The sequence below is a fragment of the Canis lupus genome, chromosome 27 (assembly GCF_011100685.1).
Source record: "Canis lupus familiaris isolate Mischka breed German Shepherd chromosome 27, alternate assembly UU_Cfam_GSD_1.0, whole genome shotgun sequence".
Classification (NCBI taxonomy): domain Eukaryota; kingdom Metazoa; phylum Chordata; class Mammalia; order Carnivora; family Canidae; genus Canis; species Canis lupus.
In genome coordinates, this window is record NC_049248.1 from 17,713,810 (window position 1) to 17,727,908 (window position 14,099).

General features: G+C 37.2%; 1 protein-coding gene across 2 annotated transcripts in view; it reads right to left on the reverse strand.

The window, feature by feature from the left end:
- PLCZ1 (phospholipase C zeta 1) overlaps positions 1 to 14,099 on the reverse strand; it is an 82,814-nt gene that overhangs the window by 701 nt on the left and 68,014 nt on the right. The window lies entirely within an intron of this gene.

The following is a 14,099-nucleotide window of genomic DNA, read 5'->3' on the forward strand; positions in this document are numbered from 1 at the left end:
GCAAAAACAGATATAAGTAATGGCTGATAGAGAATTTAAAGCAATGATTAAAAGGATATTCACTGCACCTGAGAAAAGAATGGAAGAAATGAGTGAGACTCTTACAACAGAGATAAGGAAATAACATAGTGGAGATAAAGGGCTCAATAAAACGAAATGAGAAATGCACTTGATGGAATGAACAGCAGGAGGGAAGAAGCAAAGTAACAAATTAGTGACCTGGAAGACAGAAATGAAAAGCAATGAAGTTGAACAAAAAAAAAGAAAACAGAATTATGCAAAATGAGAATAAGCTTAGGGATCACAGTGACTCCATCAAATGTAATAATATTCATATTATAGTAATCTCAGAAGAAGAGAGAGAAAAGGAAGCAGAAATTTTATTTGAAAAAATAATAGCTTAAAATTTCCCAAACCTGGAGAAAGAAAGAGATATCCAGATCATGGAGGCACAGAGAACGCCCATCAAAATCAACAAAAGCAGACCAAGACATAGTTGTAATTAAATTGGCAAAATAAAAAAAATAATAAAATAAATAAAAAGAAAAAAATAAATAGGCAAATTATAGTAACCAAGAAAAGATTTTGAAAGCAGCAGGACAAAAGAAAACAGTAACTTACAAGGGAAAATCCCTAAAGCTAGTAGGAGATTTTTCCACAGAAACTGCAAGCCAAAAGAGAGGGGCATGATATATTCAAAGTGCTGAATGGGAAAAATCTGCAGCCAAGAATATTCTACCAGCAAGGCCAATATTCAGAACAGAAGAAGAGATAAAGAATTTCCCTCAACAAACAAAACCAAAAGGGTTCATGAACACTAAACGACCTGGCAAGAAATATTAAAGGGGACTCTGAGTGAAAGGGAGAGGCCAAAAGGGGCAGTATAAAGGTAGGAAACACAAAAGCAGTAAAAATGAATATTTCTTTAAAAAAATCAGTCAACTCACAAAATAAAAGGATATAAAATACATACCTAAAACAGGAAGGAAAAGAGTAAAGAATGGGTTCAAACTTAAACACCATCAATTTAATATAGACTATATTGCACAAAAGAGATTATATACAAACATAATGGTAACCATAAATCAAAACTAATAAGTATGCAAAGGATAAAGAGAAAGAAATCCAAATATATCACTAAAGAAAATCAGCAAACCACAAAAGAGGAAAGACAGGAAAGGATCAGAGAAAATCTCCAGAAACAACCAGAAAACAAATAATAAAATGACAATAAATATATATCTATCAATAATTACTTTGAATGTAAATGAACTAAATACTCCAATCAAAAGACATAGGTGAAAAAAAAAAAAGACATAGGTGACAGAATGGATTAAAAAAAAAGAAAGATCCCCCCCTACATGTGGCTTATAAGAGATTCATTTTAGACCTAAAGATACTTGCATTTGAAATTAAGGGGATGGTGAAACATTTATCATGCAAATGGAGATCAAAAGAAAGGCAGAGTACCAATGCTTATATCAGACAAAATAGACTTTAAAACAAAGATTGGGGGATCCCTGGGTGGCGCAGCGGTTTAGCGCCTGCCTTTGGCCCAGGGCGCGATCCTGGAGACCCAGGATCGAATCCCACATCGGGCTCCCGGTGCATGGAGCCTGCTTCTCCCTCTGCCTGTATCTCTGCCTCTCTCTCTCTCTGTGTGTGTGACTATCATAAATAAATAAAAAATTAAAAAAAAAAAGATTGTAACAAAAGACAAAGAAGTACTTTATAGAATAGAGCAGACAATCCAACAAGAATATGTAATCATTGTAAATACTTATGCAACCAGTATAGAAGCACCCAAATATATAAAACAATTAATAACAAAGGAACTAATCAATAATAATATAATAATAGGAGTGGATTTTAACATCTCCCATCAATGGATAGATCATCTAAACAGAAAATCAGCAAGGAAACAATGGCTTTGAATGACACATGGGAACAGATAGATTTAACAGATATATACAGAACGTTCCATTCTCAAACAGCAGACAACACATTCTTTGCAAGTTCACATGGAACTTTCTCCAGAAGAGATCACATATTAGCCCATAAAACAAGCTTCAACAAATTCAAGAATATTGAAGTCATACTATGCATCTTTTCTGACCACAAAACTATGAAACTACAAGTCAACCACAAGAAAAAAATCTTGAAAAACCACAAACACTTGGAGATTAAGTAAAACCCTATTAACAATCAATAGGTCAACCAGGAAATAAAAGAAGAAATAAAAAAATACATGGAAGCAAATGAAAATGAAAACACAATGGTCCAAAACCTTTGGAATGCAGCACGAGCGGTTCTAAGAGAGAAGTTTATAGCAATACAGCAATACCTCAAAAGGCAAGAAAATCTCAAACAACCTATCCTTACAGGAGATACAAAAAGATTAACAAACAAAATCTAAAATCAGGAAAAGAAAATAATAAAAACTAGAACAGAAGTGATATAGAAACTGGAAAAACAATAGAACAGATCAATGAAACCAGGAGCTGTTCTTTGAAAAAAAAAATCAAGAAAATTTATAAGTCTCTCACCAAATTTATGAAGAAAGAAAGAAAAAGGCTCAAATAAATCACAAATGAGAAAGAAGAAATAGCAACCAACACCACAGAAATACAAATAATTATAAGATAATTTTATGAAAAATGATATGCCAACAAACTGGACAACCTAGAAGAAATGGATAAATTCCTAGGAACATATAAACTACCAAAACTGAAACAGGAAGAAATAGAAATTTTGAACAGATTGATAACCAGCAAAGTAATTGAATCAGGAATCAAAAAACTCCCCAAGGACAAAAGTCCAGGACCAAATGGCTTCACAGGTGAATTCTACCAAATGTTTAAAGAAGAGTTAATACCTATTCTTCTGAAACTATTCCAAAAAATAGAAATGGAAGGAAAAATTTCATATTCATTCTCTGAGGCCAGCATTACTCTGATTCCAAAACCAGATAAAGACAGCACTAAAAAAGAGAGCTGATTCCAAAGCCAGATAAAGACAGCACTAAAAAAAGAGAGCTAGAGGACATTATCCTTCATGTACATAGATGCAAATATTCTCAACAAAATACTAGCAAACCAAATCCAACAATATATATATAAAAAATCATTCACCATGATCAAATGGGATTAGTCCTGGGTTGCAAGGGTGGTTCAGTATTTGCAAATCAATTAACATGATATATCACATCAATAAGAGAAAGTATAAGGAATCATATGATCATTTCAAAAGACACAGATAAAGCTTTTCACAATCCATTCATGATAAAACCCTTAACAAAGTAAGTTTATAGGGAACATACATCAACATAATAAAGGACCTAAATGAAAAACACATAACTACATCATCCTCAATGGAGAAAAAACTGAGAGCTTTTCCCCTAAGACCAGGAACAAGACTAGGACGTCCACCTTCACTTTTACTCAACCAACATAGTACTGGAAGTCCTAGTACTCACAACAAAAAGAAATAAAATGCATCCAAATCAGTAAGGAAGAAGTAAAACTTTCACTATTTATAGGTGACATGATTCTCTATAGGAAACCTGAAAGACCACCCAAAAACTGCTAAAACTGATCAATGAATTCAGTAAAATAGGATACAAAATCAACATACAGAAATCTGTTGCATTTTTATACAGCAATAATGAAGCAGCAGAAGGAGAAATTTTTAAAAATCCCTTTTACGATTGCACCAAAGATAATAAGATATCTAGGAATAAACCTAACTAAGAAGTGAAAGACTCGTACTCTAAAAATTATAAAACATGGATGAAAGAAATTGAAGACAACACAAAGAAATGGGAAACATTCCATGTTTATGGATTGGAAGAGCAAATACTATTCTATAGTGTCTAGGCAATCAAAGGCAAGCTAAATATTCAATGCAATCCCTATAAAAATACTACCAGCATTTCTCACAGAGCTAGAATAAACAATCCAAACGTTTGTATGGAACCACAAAAGACCCTGAATAGCCAAAGCAATCTTGAAAAAGAAAAGAAAAGCTGAAGGTATAATAATTCCAGACTTCAAGTTATATTTCAAAGCTGTAGTAATCTAAACAATATGGTAATGGCACAAAGGTAGACACACAAATCAATAGAACAGAATAGAAAACCCAGAAATCAACCCACAACAATATGGTCAACAAATCTTCGACAAAGCAGGAAAGAATACCATATCCAATGAGAAAAGGAGACTCTCTTCAACAAACGATGCTGGGAAAACTGGACAGCTACATACCAAAGAATGAAACTGGACCACTTTCTTATACCATACACAAAGATAAATTCAAAAATGGATTAAAGACCTAATGTGAGACCTGAAAGCCATAAAAATCCTAGAAAAGAACTCAAACCATAAATAATCTCTTTGACATTGGCCATAGCAACTTCTTACTTGATGTCTCCTGAAACAAGGGAAACAAAAGCAAAACTAAACTATTAGGACTACATCAAAATAAAAACTTTTGCATGATGAAGAAAATAATCAACAAAACTAAAAGGCAACCTACAGAATGGGAAAAGATATTTGCAATTGAAATATCTGATAAAGGGTTGGTATCCAAAATACATAAAGAACTTATAAAACTCAATACCCTCAAAACAAATAATCCAATTATAAGTTGGGCAAAAGATATGAACAGACATTTCTCTGAAGGAGACAAACAGATGGCCAACAGACACATGAAAAGATTTTCACCTTCATTCATCATCAGGGAAATACAAATCACAACTCTAATGAGATATCACCTCCCACTTATGAGAATGGCTAAAACCAACACAACACACACACACACATACACACAAGCAGGTGTTAGTGAGGAATTGCAATCCCACTATTTGTGGGAATGTGAACTCATAAGCCACTGTAGAAACCAGTAGGGCATTTCCTCAAAAAGTTAAAAATAGAACTACCATGTGATCCAGCAATTGCCCTATTAGGTATTTACCCAAGATTTAAAACACTAATCCAAAGGGATACATACACCTCTATGTTTATTGCAGCATTATTTATATTAATAGCCAAGACTTGGAAATAGCCCAAGTGTCCATAGATTGATGAATGGATAAAGAAGATGTGGTATACATACATACATATATATGAATTCACATATATTTAAATATTTTACAATATTATATATAATTACAATATTATAATATATATTTTACAGCATGTATATAATAAATATAATATATATTTTATTGAGTTCAGAACTCTTGCTATTTATGATGACATGGATGGAGCTAGAGTAAAATGCTAAGCAAAATGAGTCAGGCAGAGAGAAAGACAAATATGTCTTCACTTATATGTAGAACTTAGGAAAAAAAACAAGCAAAGGGAAAAAAGAGACAGATAAATAAAGAAACAGACAATTAATTGTAAAGAACAAATTATTAATATAGAGGATAAATTGATGGTTACCAGAGAGGAGCAGGGTGAGAGAGTGGCTTAAATAGGTGATGGAGATTAAGGAGTGCCTCTGTGATGAGCACCAAATGATGTATGGAATTGTTGAATTACTATATTGTACACCTGAAAGTAATATAATACTGTATATTAACTAACTGGAATTAAAATAAAAACTTAAAAATATTTGAGTGCCTGGTATGAATTAATGTGATCCCAATTTTTTTTTTTTTTATTCATGAAAGACAGAGAGAGGCAAAGACATAGGCAGAGGCAGGCTCCATGCAGGCAGCCCAATGCAGGACTCAATCTCAGGACTCCAGGATCACACCCTGAGCCAAAGGTAGATGCTCAGCCGCTGAGCCACCCAGGTGTCCCAATGTGATCCTATTTAAAATACATGATCATGCAAGTGAAGTAAGTCATCAATGCTGCTGGGCAATCACTCTGTATGTTCCGGGTCCCTTCACTCTCCCTTTCTGCTAGACAATGATTATAAGCTCTTCTCTCTGCTGAAACCCTAGCACTTTTTACTCTAATCCTCTCTTCCAGCTGATGTCTCCTACTTGACCTAGAAACTGGAATCAGTCAAAAGTCCTCTGCAGATTCCACTATGGCATCTGCCCACCTAGCAGATCATGTGTTCCACCTTCTTACATATTACCATAGGAAAACTATCTGTGCTCCTGAGCAAAAACAACCTCTCAACTTGTACATGTGATTCCCAACCCCTCCCACCTATTCACAAAAGTTGCTGGAATTCTCTTTCTGCTTAAAAGCATAATTTCATCATTTGTTACCGAGGATAATTCTCTTCAGCAAATCATTATGTGCTATAAAAAAAAAAAAAAAAAAACAAAAAAAAAAAAAAAAAACTACCAGCACCCTTCTTCCTCTTTTAAATACTTATCCACTGCCTATTCCTCTTGTAGCAAAACTCTTCAAAAACAGTTCTCTCTACTCTATCTACAGTTTCTTTGCTTGCATTTTTTTCTCAGACCCATTCAAGGAGGTATTTATCCCCAATACTTCACCAGAACTACTTTTATCAAGGTCTCTACTGACTTGCCCACAGCTAAATTGAAATCCAAAATCAATGTTCAGCCCTAATCTGATCGTATCTATCAGCAGTATTTGACACAATCAGTAACTCTGTCTTCCTCAGTATTCCTTCTTCACTTGGTTCCAGGACACCCACACCCTCTTGTGCTTTTCTTCTATAACATTGGTCACTCCTCAGTTTTCTGTACAGGAGCATCATCTTCTCCACAAATTCCAATGCCGTGGAGTAGAGCTCATTCCTGGGTCCTCTTCTTCATCATCCTTCACTAATGATCTCATCTATTCTCATTGCTGTAAATAACATTGTTTGCTGAAGATTCCCAGTTTTATAACTCCAGCCCAGATCCCCCTACCCACATTCTAGAGTTACTTATCCAAATGCCTATTGAATATTCCCCTTCAATATCTAATATCTCAAACTCAGTATGTCCAAAACTAGACTTTTGATCTTTTCCCCTCAAACCTGTTTTAAAGAGCAAAAATCGTGAAGTAATTGTTGATACCCTCCCCCTATCTTTCTCTGAATGAAATTCAGTCCATCAGAAATTCCTGTTGGCTCTACCTTAAAACATATCCCAAAGCCAACCACTTATCATTCTCCATCTATTACTATTCTGATTCAAGTTACCACTGTCATCTTTACCTCAAATTACTACAATCACCTTCTTCTAAATAGTCTCCCTGTTTCTATGTTTACCCTGTCCTCTTTCCTCAACACAGAAGCTAGAGAGATCATGTCATTCATCTGCTCAAAACTCTCCAGGAGCCACAAATCTCAGAGTAAAAGCCCAAACCTTTAAAATAACCTAAAAAGCCCTGTGTTTTCTAGCTTCCCATAAGCTACTCTGATTTTAACTCCCATTACATCCTCCTATTCTCACAGCACTCGAGCAACACTGGCCTTCTTTCTGTTCCCTGAGCACTCCAGGCACACTTCCACCCTGGATTCTTTTTTTTTTCTTTTAATTTTATTTATTTATTCATGAGACACACACACACACACACACACAGAGAGAGAGAGAGAGAGAGAGAGAGAGAGAGAGAGGCAGAGACACAGGCAGAGGGAGACGCAGGCTTCATGCAGACAGCCTGATGTGGACTCTATCCCGGGACTCCAGGATCACGCCCTGGGCTGAAGGCAGCACTAAACCGCTGAGCAACCCGGGCTGCCCTGTTTTTTTGTCTGTTTGGTTGGTTGTTTTTTTGTTTGTTTGTTTGTTTGTTTTTATTCATGAGAGACACAAAGAGAGAAAGAGAGAGAGAGGCAGAGACACAGGCAGAGGGAGAAGCAGGTTTCATGCAGGGAGCCTGAACCCTGGATTCTTTATCAGATATCTCCTTCTTTCCAAAAGGTGCTTTTGTCTCGTAAATCCACTTGCCAAACTCTGACCTTTTTCAAGTCTTGATCCAATGTTTCCAGCTCTGTCTGGCCTACACTGACCACTCTTTGTAATGTTGTAAACTGCCCTTTGCCCAGATAAACACCAGATCCTTTCCCCTCTGCTCTACTTTTTTCTTATGCACCTACCACCTTTGAACATACTATACAATTTACTTCTTTTATTTATTATTTATGTTTTGTCTCCTTTCACTAAAAAATAAACCCTAAGACTATAAAGAAGTTTTGTTCACTGACAGTACAGGCTTAGATTCAAGCAAGAGGATCCTTGCTCTGGTGCCCTCACCATAGAGAACCTTCCTTCCTCTGGTTGTGTGTCACACCCAGAACCCTCATTCTAGACCACATCTCTGGTACCAGGACCCTAGAACTCCCTGCTTGAACAGATGTTGCAGGCTTCTTCTAAGGGCCCATTCATCTACTGCATCACTAGCATGAGCAATTCATAGACCCTAATGGTGGCCAAAGGGAGGCTGCCTGCAGGGTATATAGATGCAGCTTGAATGTGTCAGCTGGAGTGTCCACAGATGTGCATAAGGTATCCAGAGCAAAAGACAGATCAGGGCAGGAAGAAAAAGCAGGACACAGAAAAGTTTCCAGGAGAGGAGCCAGCCCTTTTCAGGCCACCATAATCTGACAACAATCTCTAAGAAGTTCAAGAATTCTAAATTAAAACCTGTCTTTCCAGGTGTTTATGAAGATGCATTTGTCACGATAGGAGAACAAAGCATATTGTATTTAACAGCTTGTTAGTTTTATTTATAACTTTTAAACTTAGGCAGATGGATGTAGTTTTTATGGCTTGAATCATGTCTCCCCAAAATTCATATGCTGAATTCCTAACTCCCACCATAGAATGTGACCTTATTTAGAATAGGGTCCCTGCAGATGTAATTAGTTGAGATGAGGTCATACTAGAATAAGGTAGGCCCCTAATCCAATATGACTGATGTCCTTATAAAAGAGGGAAATATGGACACAAACTCATACACAGAAAGAACATCACATGAACATGAAGGTGGAGATTGGGGTGATGCACCCACAAACTAAGGAACACTAAATACTGCCAAAAAAAACTCCCCAAAGCTGGGACAGAGGCATAGAACAAATTGTCAAGAGGAAGCAACCCTGCCAACCCCTATCTTCAGCCTCCTAGTCTCCAGGACAATGAGACAAAAAATATATAAATATCTATTGTTTAAGTCACTCACTTTGTGATACTTTGTTATGGCAGCGCTAGCTACCAAACACATTGGGTCTTCTTTTATTTTCCTGTTTCAGGCCCACAAATACCTGGCACATAATTGATGCCCAATAAGTATTTGTGATTGTTGCCAAAAGAAATGACTGAATGTCACACCAGCAAACAAGAAAAACACAAGGTAAAAAAAAAGAAAGAAAGAAAAACACAAGATCCCTAATGTTAATTTTCATCGATATAATGTTTTAAGGCTACTTCAGTCTTTTTTATAAATGTACTTTATTTGTTCCCTACAAGAAGTCTAATGAGATGGGAAAGGGAGGGATTATTATATCATTAGAGAGTAATAACATTCAAATGTCTCATCATAGCATCAACTTTCTAGGCAAATGAAATTTTAAATGGAATGTGTGTGTATGTGCATGTGTGTGAGAAACAGAGAGATATTTTTTTAGGAGGGGAAGGGCAGAGAGAAAGAATCATAAGCAAGCTCCACACCCAGCATAGAGCTCAACACAGGGCTGAAATCATGACCTAGCCAAAATTACGAATCAGACACTTAACGGACTGAGCTACCCAAGCACCCCAAGAAAGGTATTGTTATTGGATATGAGGAACCTGACAATTGGCCACCTCCTCAACCCCCTCCCAAACCATCATTCTGATCTTAAAAATTCCTAAGAAACCTCCACAGAAAAGTAAGACATCTCAAAAAGCACAAGCTACAAGAATCTGAAGATCAGAGGTGCCTGGGTGGCTTAGTTGACTAAGCATCTGCCATCGGCTCAGGTCATAATCCCAGGGTTCTGGGATTGAGCCCTGTATCAGGATCCCTGCTCATCAGGGGAGTCTGCTTTACCCTCCCTCTGCCCTTCCCGCTGCCCCCACCCCCACTCATGCTCCTTTCTTTCTCTCAAACAAATAAAAATAAATCTAAAAGAAAGAAAGAAAAAGAAAGAAAGAAAGAAAGAAAGAGAAAGAAAGAAAGAAAGAAAGAAAGAGAAAGAAAAAGAAAGAAAGAGAAAGAAAGAAGAAAGAAAAGAAAGAAAGAAAGAAAGAAAGAAAGAAAGAAAGAAAGAAAGAAAGAAAAAGAAAGAAAAGAAAGAAGAAAGAAAGAAAAAGAATCTGAAGATCACAGATACAATGTAGTTACCAATAACAGTTAAGTAGCTGTGGTAGCAGAGACCCACTTCCAGCAAGCATAGTTCAAGGTCTGGATTTGATTCCCAGAGGGAATGGGTTATTGGGAGGTTTCCACCATTTATATATTACCCAGGCCTAAAGTGAAGAATTGAAAGTACATGGGAGCAAGGCTAGTGACTAAAGCAATTGTTCAGCAATTTCGGCCCTCATATTGCAACACACATGGCACAAATTAAGATATATTTTATTTCCTAGCATGGGATCTTGTATGCTCTGAAAATATTTTAGTTGAAATAATTAAATCTAAGGTTTTTTCTTCATAAATAATGTTGGGGCCATCCGTGCATTGACAGAGAAGTTTCAGGGGACCAAAACACACTGCTTAGACTTTAGGCTTTGTTAGGTGTAGGCCATGTGAATTTATTAATCTTGGTAGTTTGTAATGGCTTATATTGCATCAAATGACTGGTTTTTAACATTAAAAGGATGTAGCATTAAACCTTAGGCATTCATGAATACAGACCACAGATTTAGTCCCTGGAATGACACAGACTATAAGGAAAGGCAACCTTTTTTAATTTTCTTAAATAAGATTTGTAAGCATTAGGTGATAAAAGAACATTGGCAGAGAGCCTGAGTTAGTTAAGCATCTAACTCTTGATTTCAGCTCAGATTGTGATCTCATGGTTTGTTAAGACTGAGCCCAGAAGGCAGTCCTCTTCTCTCACTCTCTTCCCCCACATGTGCACACATGCACATGCTCTTTCTCTAACTCTCTCTGTCTCTCTCTCTCAGTAAATAAATAAACCTAAAAAAGAAGAAGAAGAAGAAGATTGGCTATTTTCTTTAATGGATTTCTTAGCCAGATCTCTAATACTAGAACAGAAATTTGAATAGTGGCTGAATTCAAAATGTGCTACAAATTTTAGTGGAATTACAGCTTAAAATTCCTAGCTCCAGACACTAATATGCCTACTATATCACCTACCCCAAATTGCCTTCTTCTGTATGTGTATGTGCACTATTTTGAAATGAACTTATAGTGACAGAGCAATGGAGGAGACAAAACCAAACTTAAATTCATGTGGTGTGCCCATTAGACCTCCATTACTTCAACAAAACAGTCTCAGGTAGACTCTGCATTTGATCATTAAAGAAACTCTGGTTATTAGAGCTCAGAGGTTCAAACTATGGCTGCAGTCATACAAAAGAATGTTGATTGTATTAATATTTAAATCAAAAGGACTGAGGACTCTTTTTATAAAGAGAATATGCCCTCTTCCTAGGCTACGGTCGAAAAATAACTGACTGATGTTATTAAATGCCCCAAAATTGAGAAAGCAATTTAAAGGCCCTGTCAGCCTATAGCTCTGAAATTCTGATTTTCCCCAGGAATCAAGAAGAAATTGGAGTAGCTTAAATAGGTGCCTTATTTCTTACCATCAGAACAAGGGTAATAGAAGAAGGAAAGTAAAATAGAAGATGTCAAACTGAGTAGTAATGAGAAAGATATTTCCTTAAAAGAAATATTGAGATCTTAAAACATAGGCTGGGCAGATATGATGGAGAAATGAAACGCTAAGAGCCGGGAAAAAGAACTACAAAGTTAAAAAGGTGACAACGCTCAAGTCTAACTTCTCTGAAGGAAGGTGATAGAAAAGGGCAACATATTTCAGTTGTTACCAGTTCAGAAAGGAAGACTGGTACCTAAAAAAAAATCAATCAGATAAAAAGAGGAAATGCCTTAGAGAGCAGTATAATGACATCCTGGAGAGAACTAAGATCAGAAAAAATTTTAAAAGATTCCTCTTAAAGCAACAGCGTTTTGCAAGAAAAACTGGCAAATCATCCCTTAAAAGCTAGGATGGAGCAGTAAAAGTGGTTAAGAAAATCTGGTCAGGGGCACCTGGGTGGTTCAGTGGTTGAGCATCTGCCTTTGGCTCAGAGTATCATAGCGGGGTCCTGGGATCAAGTCCTGCTTGGACCCCACAGGGAGCCTGCTTCTTCTCCCTCTGCCTATGTCTCTGCTTCTCTGGGTCTCTCATGAATAAATCAATCTTTAAAAAAGAAAATATGATCAGATTTGAAAGGGGAAATCCCAGGAAGATAGGGGCAAATGACTGCAAGAACTATTGTGTGACATTCAGAATAGAAGTATTGCCAAGTGGGTGGCATATTTGGAAAACATATTTGGAAAATTTATGGAACTGCTACTCTAATAAAGGAAAATTAGGCAAAGGAAGAACTTACTAAAAGGAAGTCAGACAAGATGATTACCGGTGAAGACTTGACCTAGAACACATGTTGGTCTAAGAGGAATATTATCTTATAGGTGGGACTGCCCTACTCAAAAGGGTCAAGATAGTCAAGATATATTTGAAGCGGTTGTGTGACAAACATGGAAACTCACTGACTTCATCTTTCTCAAGGCAAAACTTTGAGAGTAGAAAGTTAGAAATACAAATATCTGGGCCAGAGGGCAAAGGGAAAAAGGCACTGGGGTTCAGGGAACAATGTTGTCCCTCCGGGAGCTAGAGAAGTAAAGAAGCCAAAAGAAGAAGCTGAATACAAAGTTACAAACCCAGCTGAAACTATCTGAAAAGAATAAGAATATGGAAACAAGAAAAGGAAAAACAATACCAGAGACTTTAACCTAAGAAAATACTATTCAAGGTGGCTCAGTCAGTTAAGCGTCTGCCTTCATCTCAGGTCATGATCCCAGGGTCCTGGGATGAGATCTCTGCTGCCCAGGGAGTCTGCTTCTCCCTCTGCCCCTCCCCCCACTCACTCCCACGCTTGCACGCTCTCTCTCTCCCCCCAAAAAAGGTTTTTTTTTTTTAAAGAACGAAGAAGGGATCCCTGGGTGGCGCAGCGGTTTGGCGCCTGCCTTTGGCCCAGGGCATGATCCTGGAGACTCGGGATCGAATCCCACATCGGGCTCCCGGTGCTTGGAGCCTGCTTCTCCCTCTGCCTGTATCTCTGTCTCTCTCTCTCTCTCTCCGTGTGACTATCATGAATAAATAAATTTAAAGAAAAAAAATGTAGAAATGTTTTAAAAAAAATAAAGAACGAAGAAAAACACATAAAATTTAAACCTGAGGAAAGACAGTGTTTTCAAGATTAGATGGCAAAAACATTAATCATCACTAGACTCCTATTGTTTATAGACATCAAGCACAGCCTCAGGTAAGGGATCTGTGGCCAGGGATCCTCCTGCTGAAATAAATGTGGTGATGGGGATAAAGATATTCCCTAGGACATGGAGTCAACTGGAAGAGTTCCCAGTGACTAAGGTTGGGATAGGTTGAGCAAGAAGTATTAGATTGTATAATGTAGGGGATCCCCAGGTGGCTCAGCAGTTTAGTGCCACCGTCAGCCCAGGGCCTGATCCTGGAGACCCGGGATCGAGTCCTGCGTCAGGCTCCCTGTGTGGAGCCTGCTTCTCCCTCTGCCTGTGTCTCTGCCTCTCTCTGTATCTCTCATGAGCAAACAAATCTTTAAAAAAAAATATATTGTACAATCTAATTGCCCAAAGTTTAAAATAGTTACCCATGAGTCTGTATTGATATGAATGACTACATGAATAAACAGGGGGAAAGACACAAATCTCCAATGCAGAAGAATTCTAAATAATTTATCCAGTTATTCTGCCTTCTAGAAGGTGAAATTTAACTACCATTTCTTTAGATGAGGGTTGGGCATAGTGAGTTCCTTCCAAAGAAGATGGTATGGAAAATGGGAAGAAAAATAGCTTTACAGTGGAGAAATTTGACAAACACTAACTCAAAGGTAATGAAGGTCAATATCAACAGTGAAAAATTATGTTGACAGTGTGTAAGATTTGATGAAAATGACCTCTGAGTTC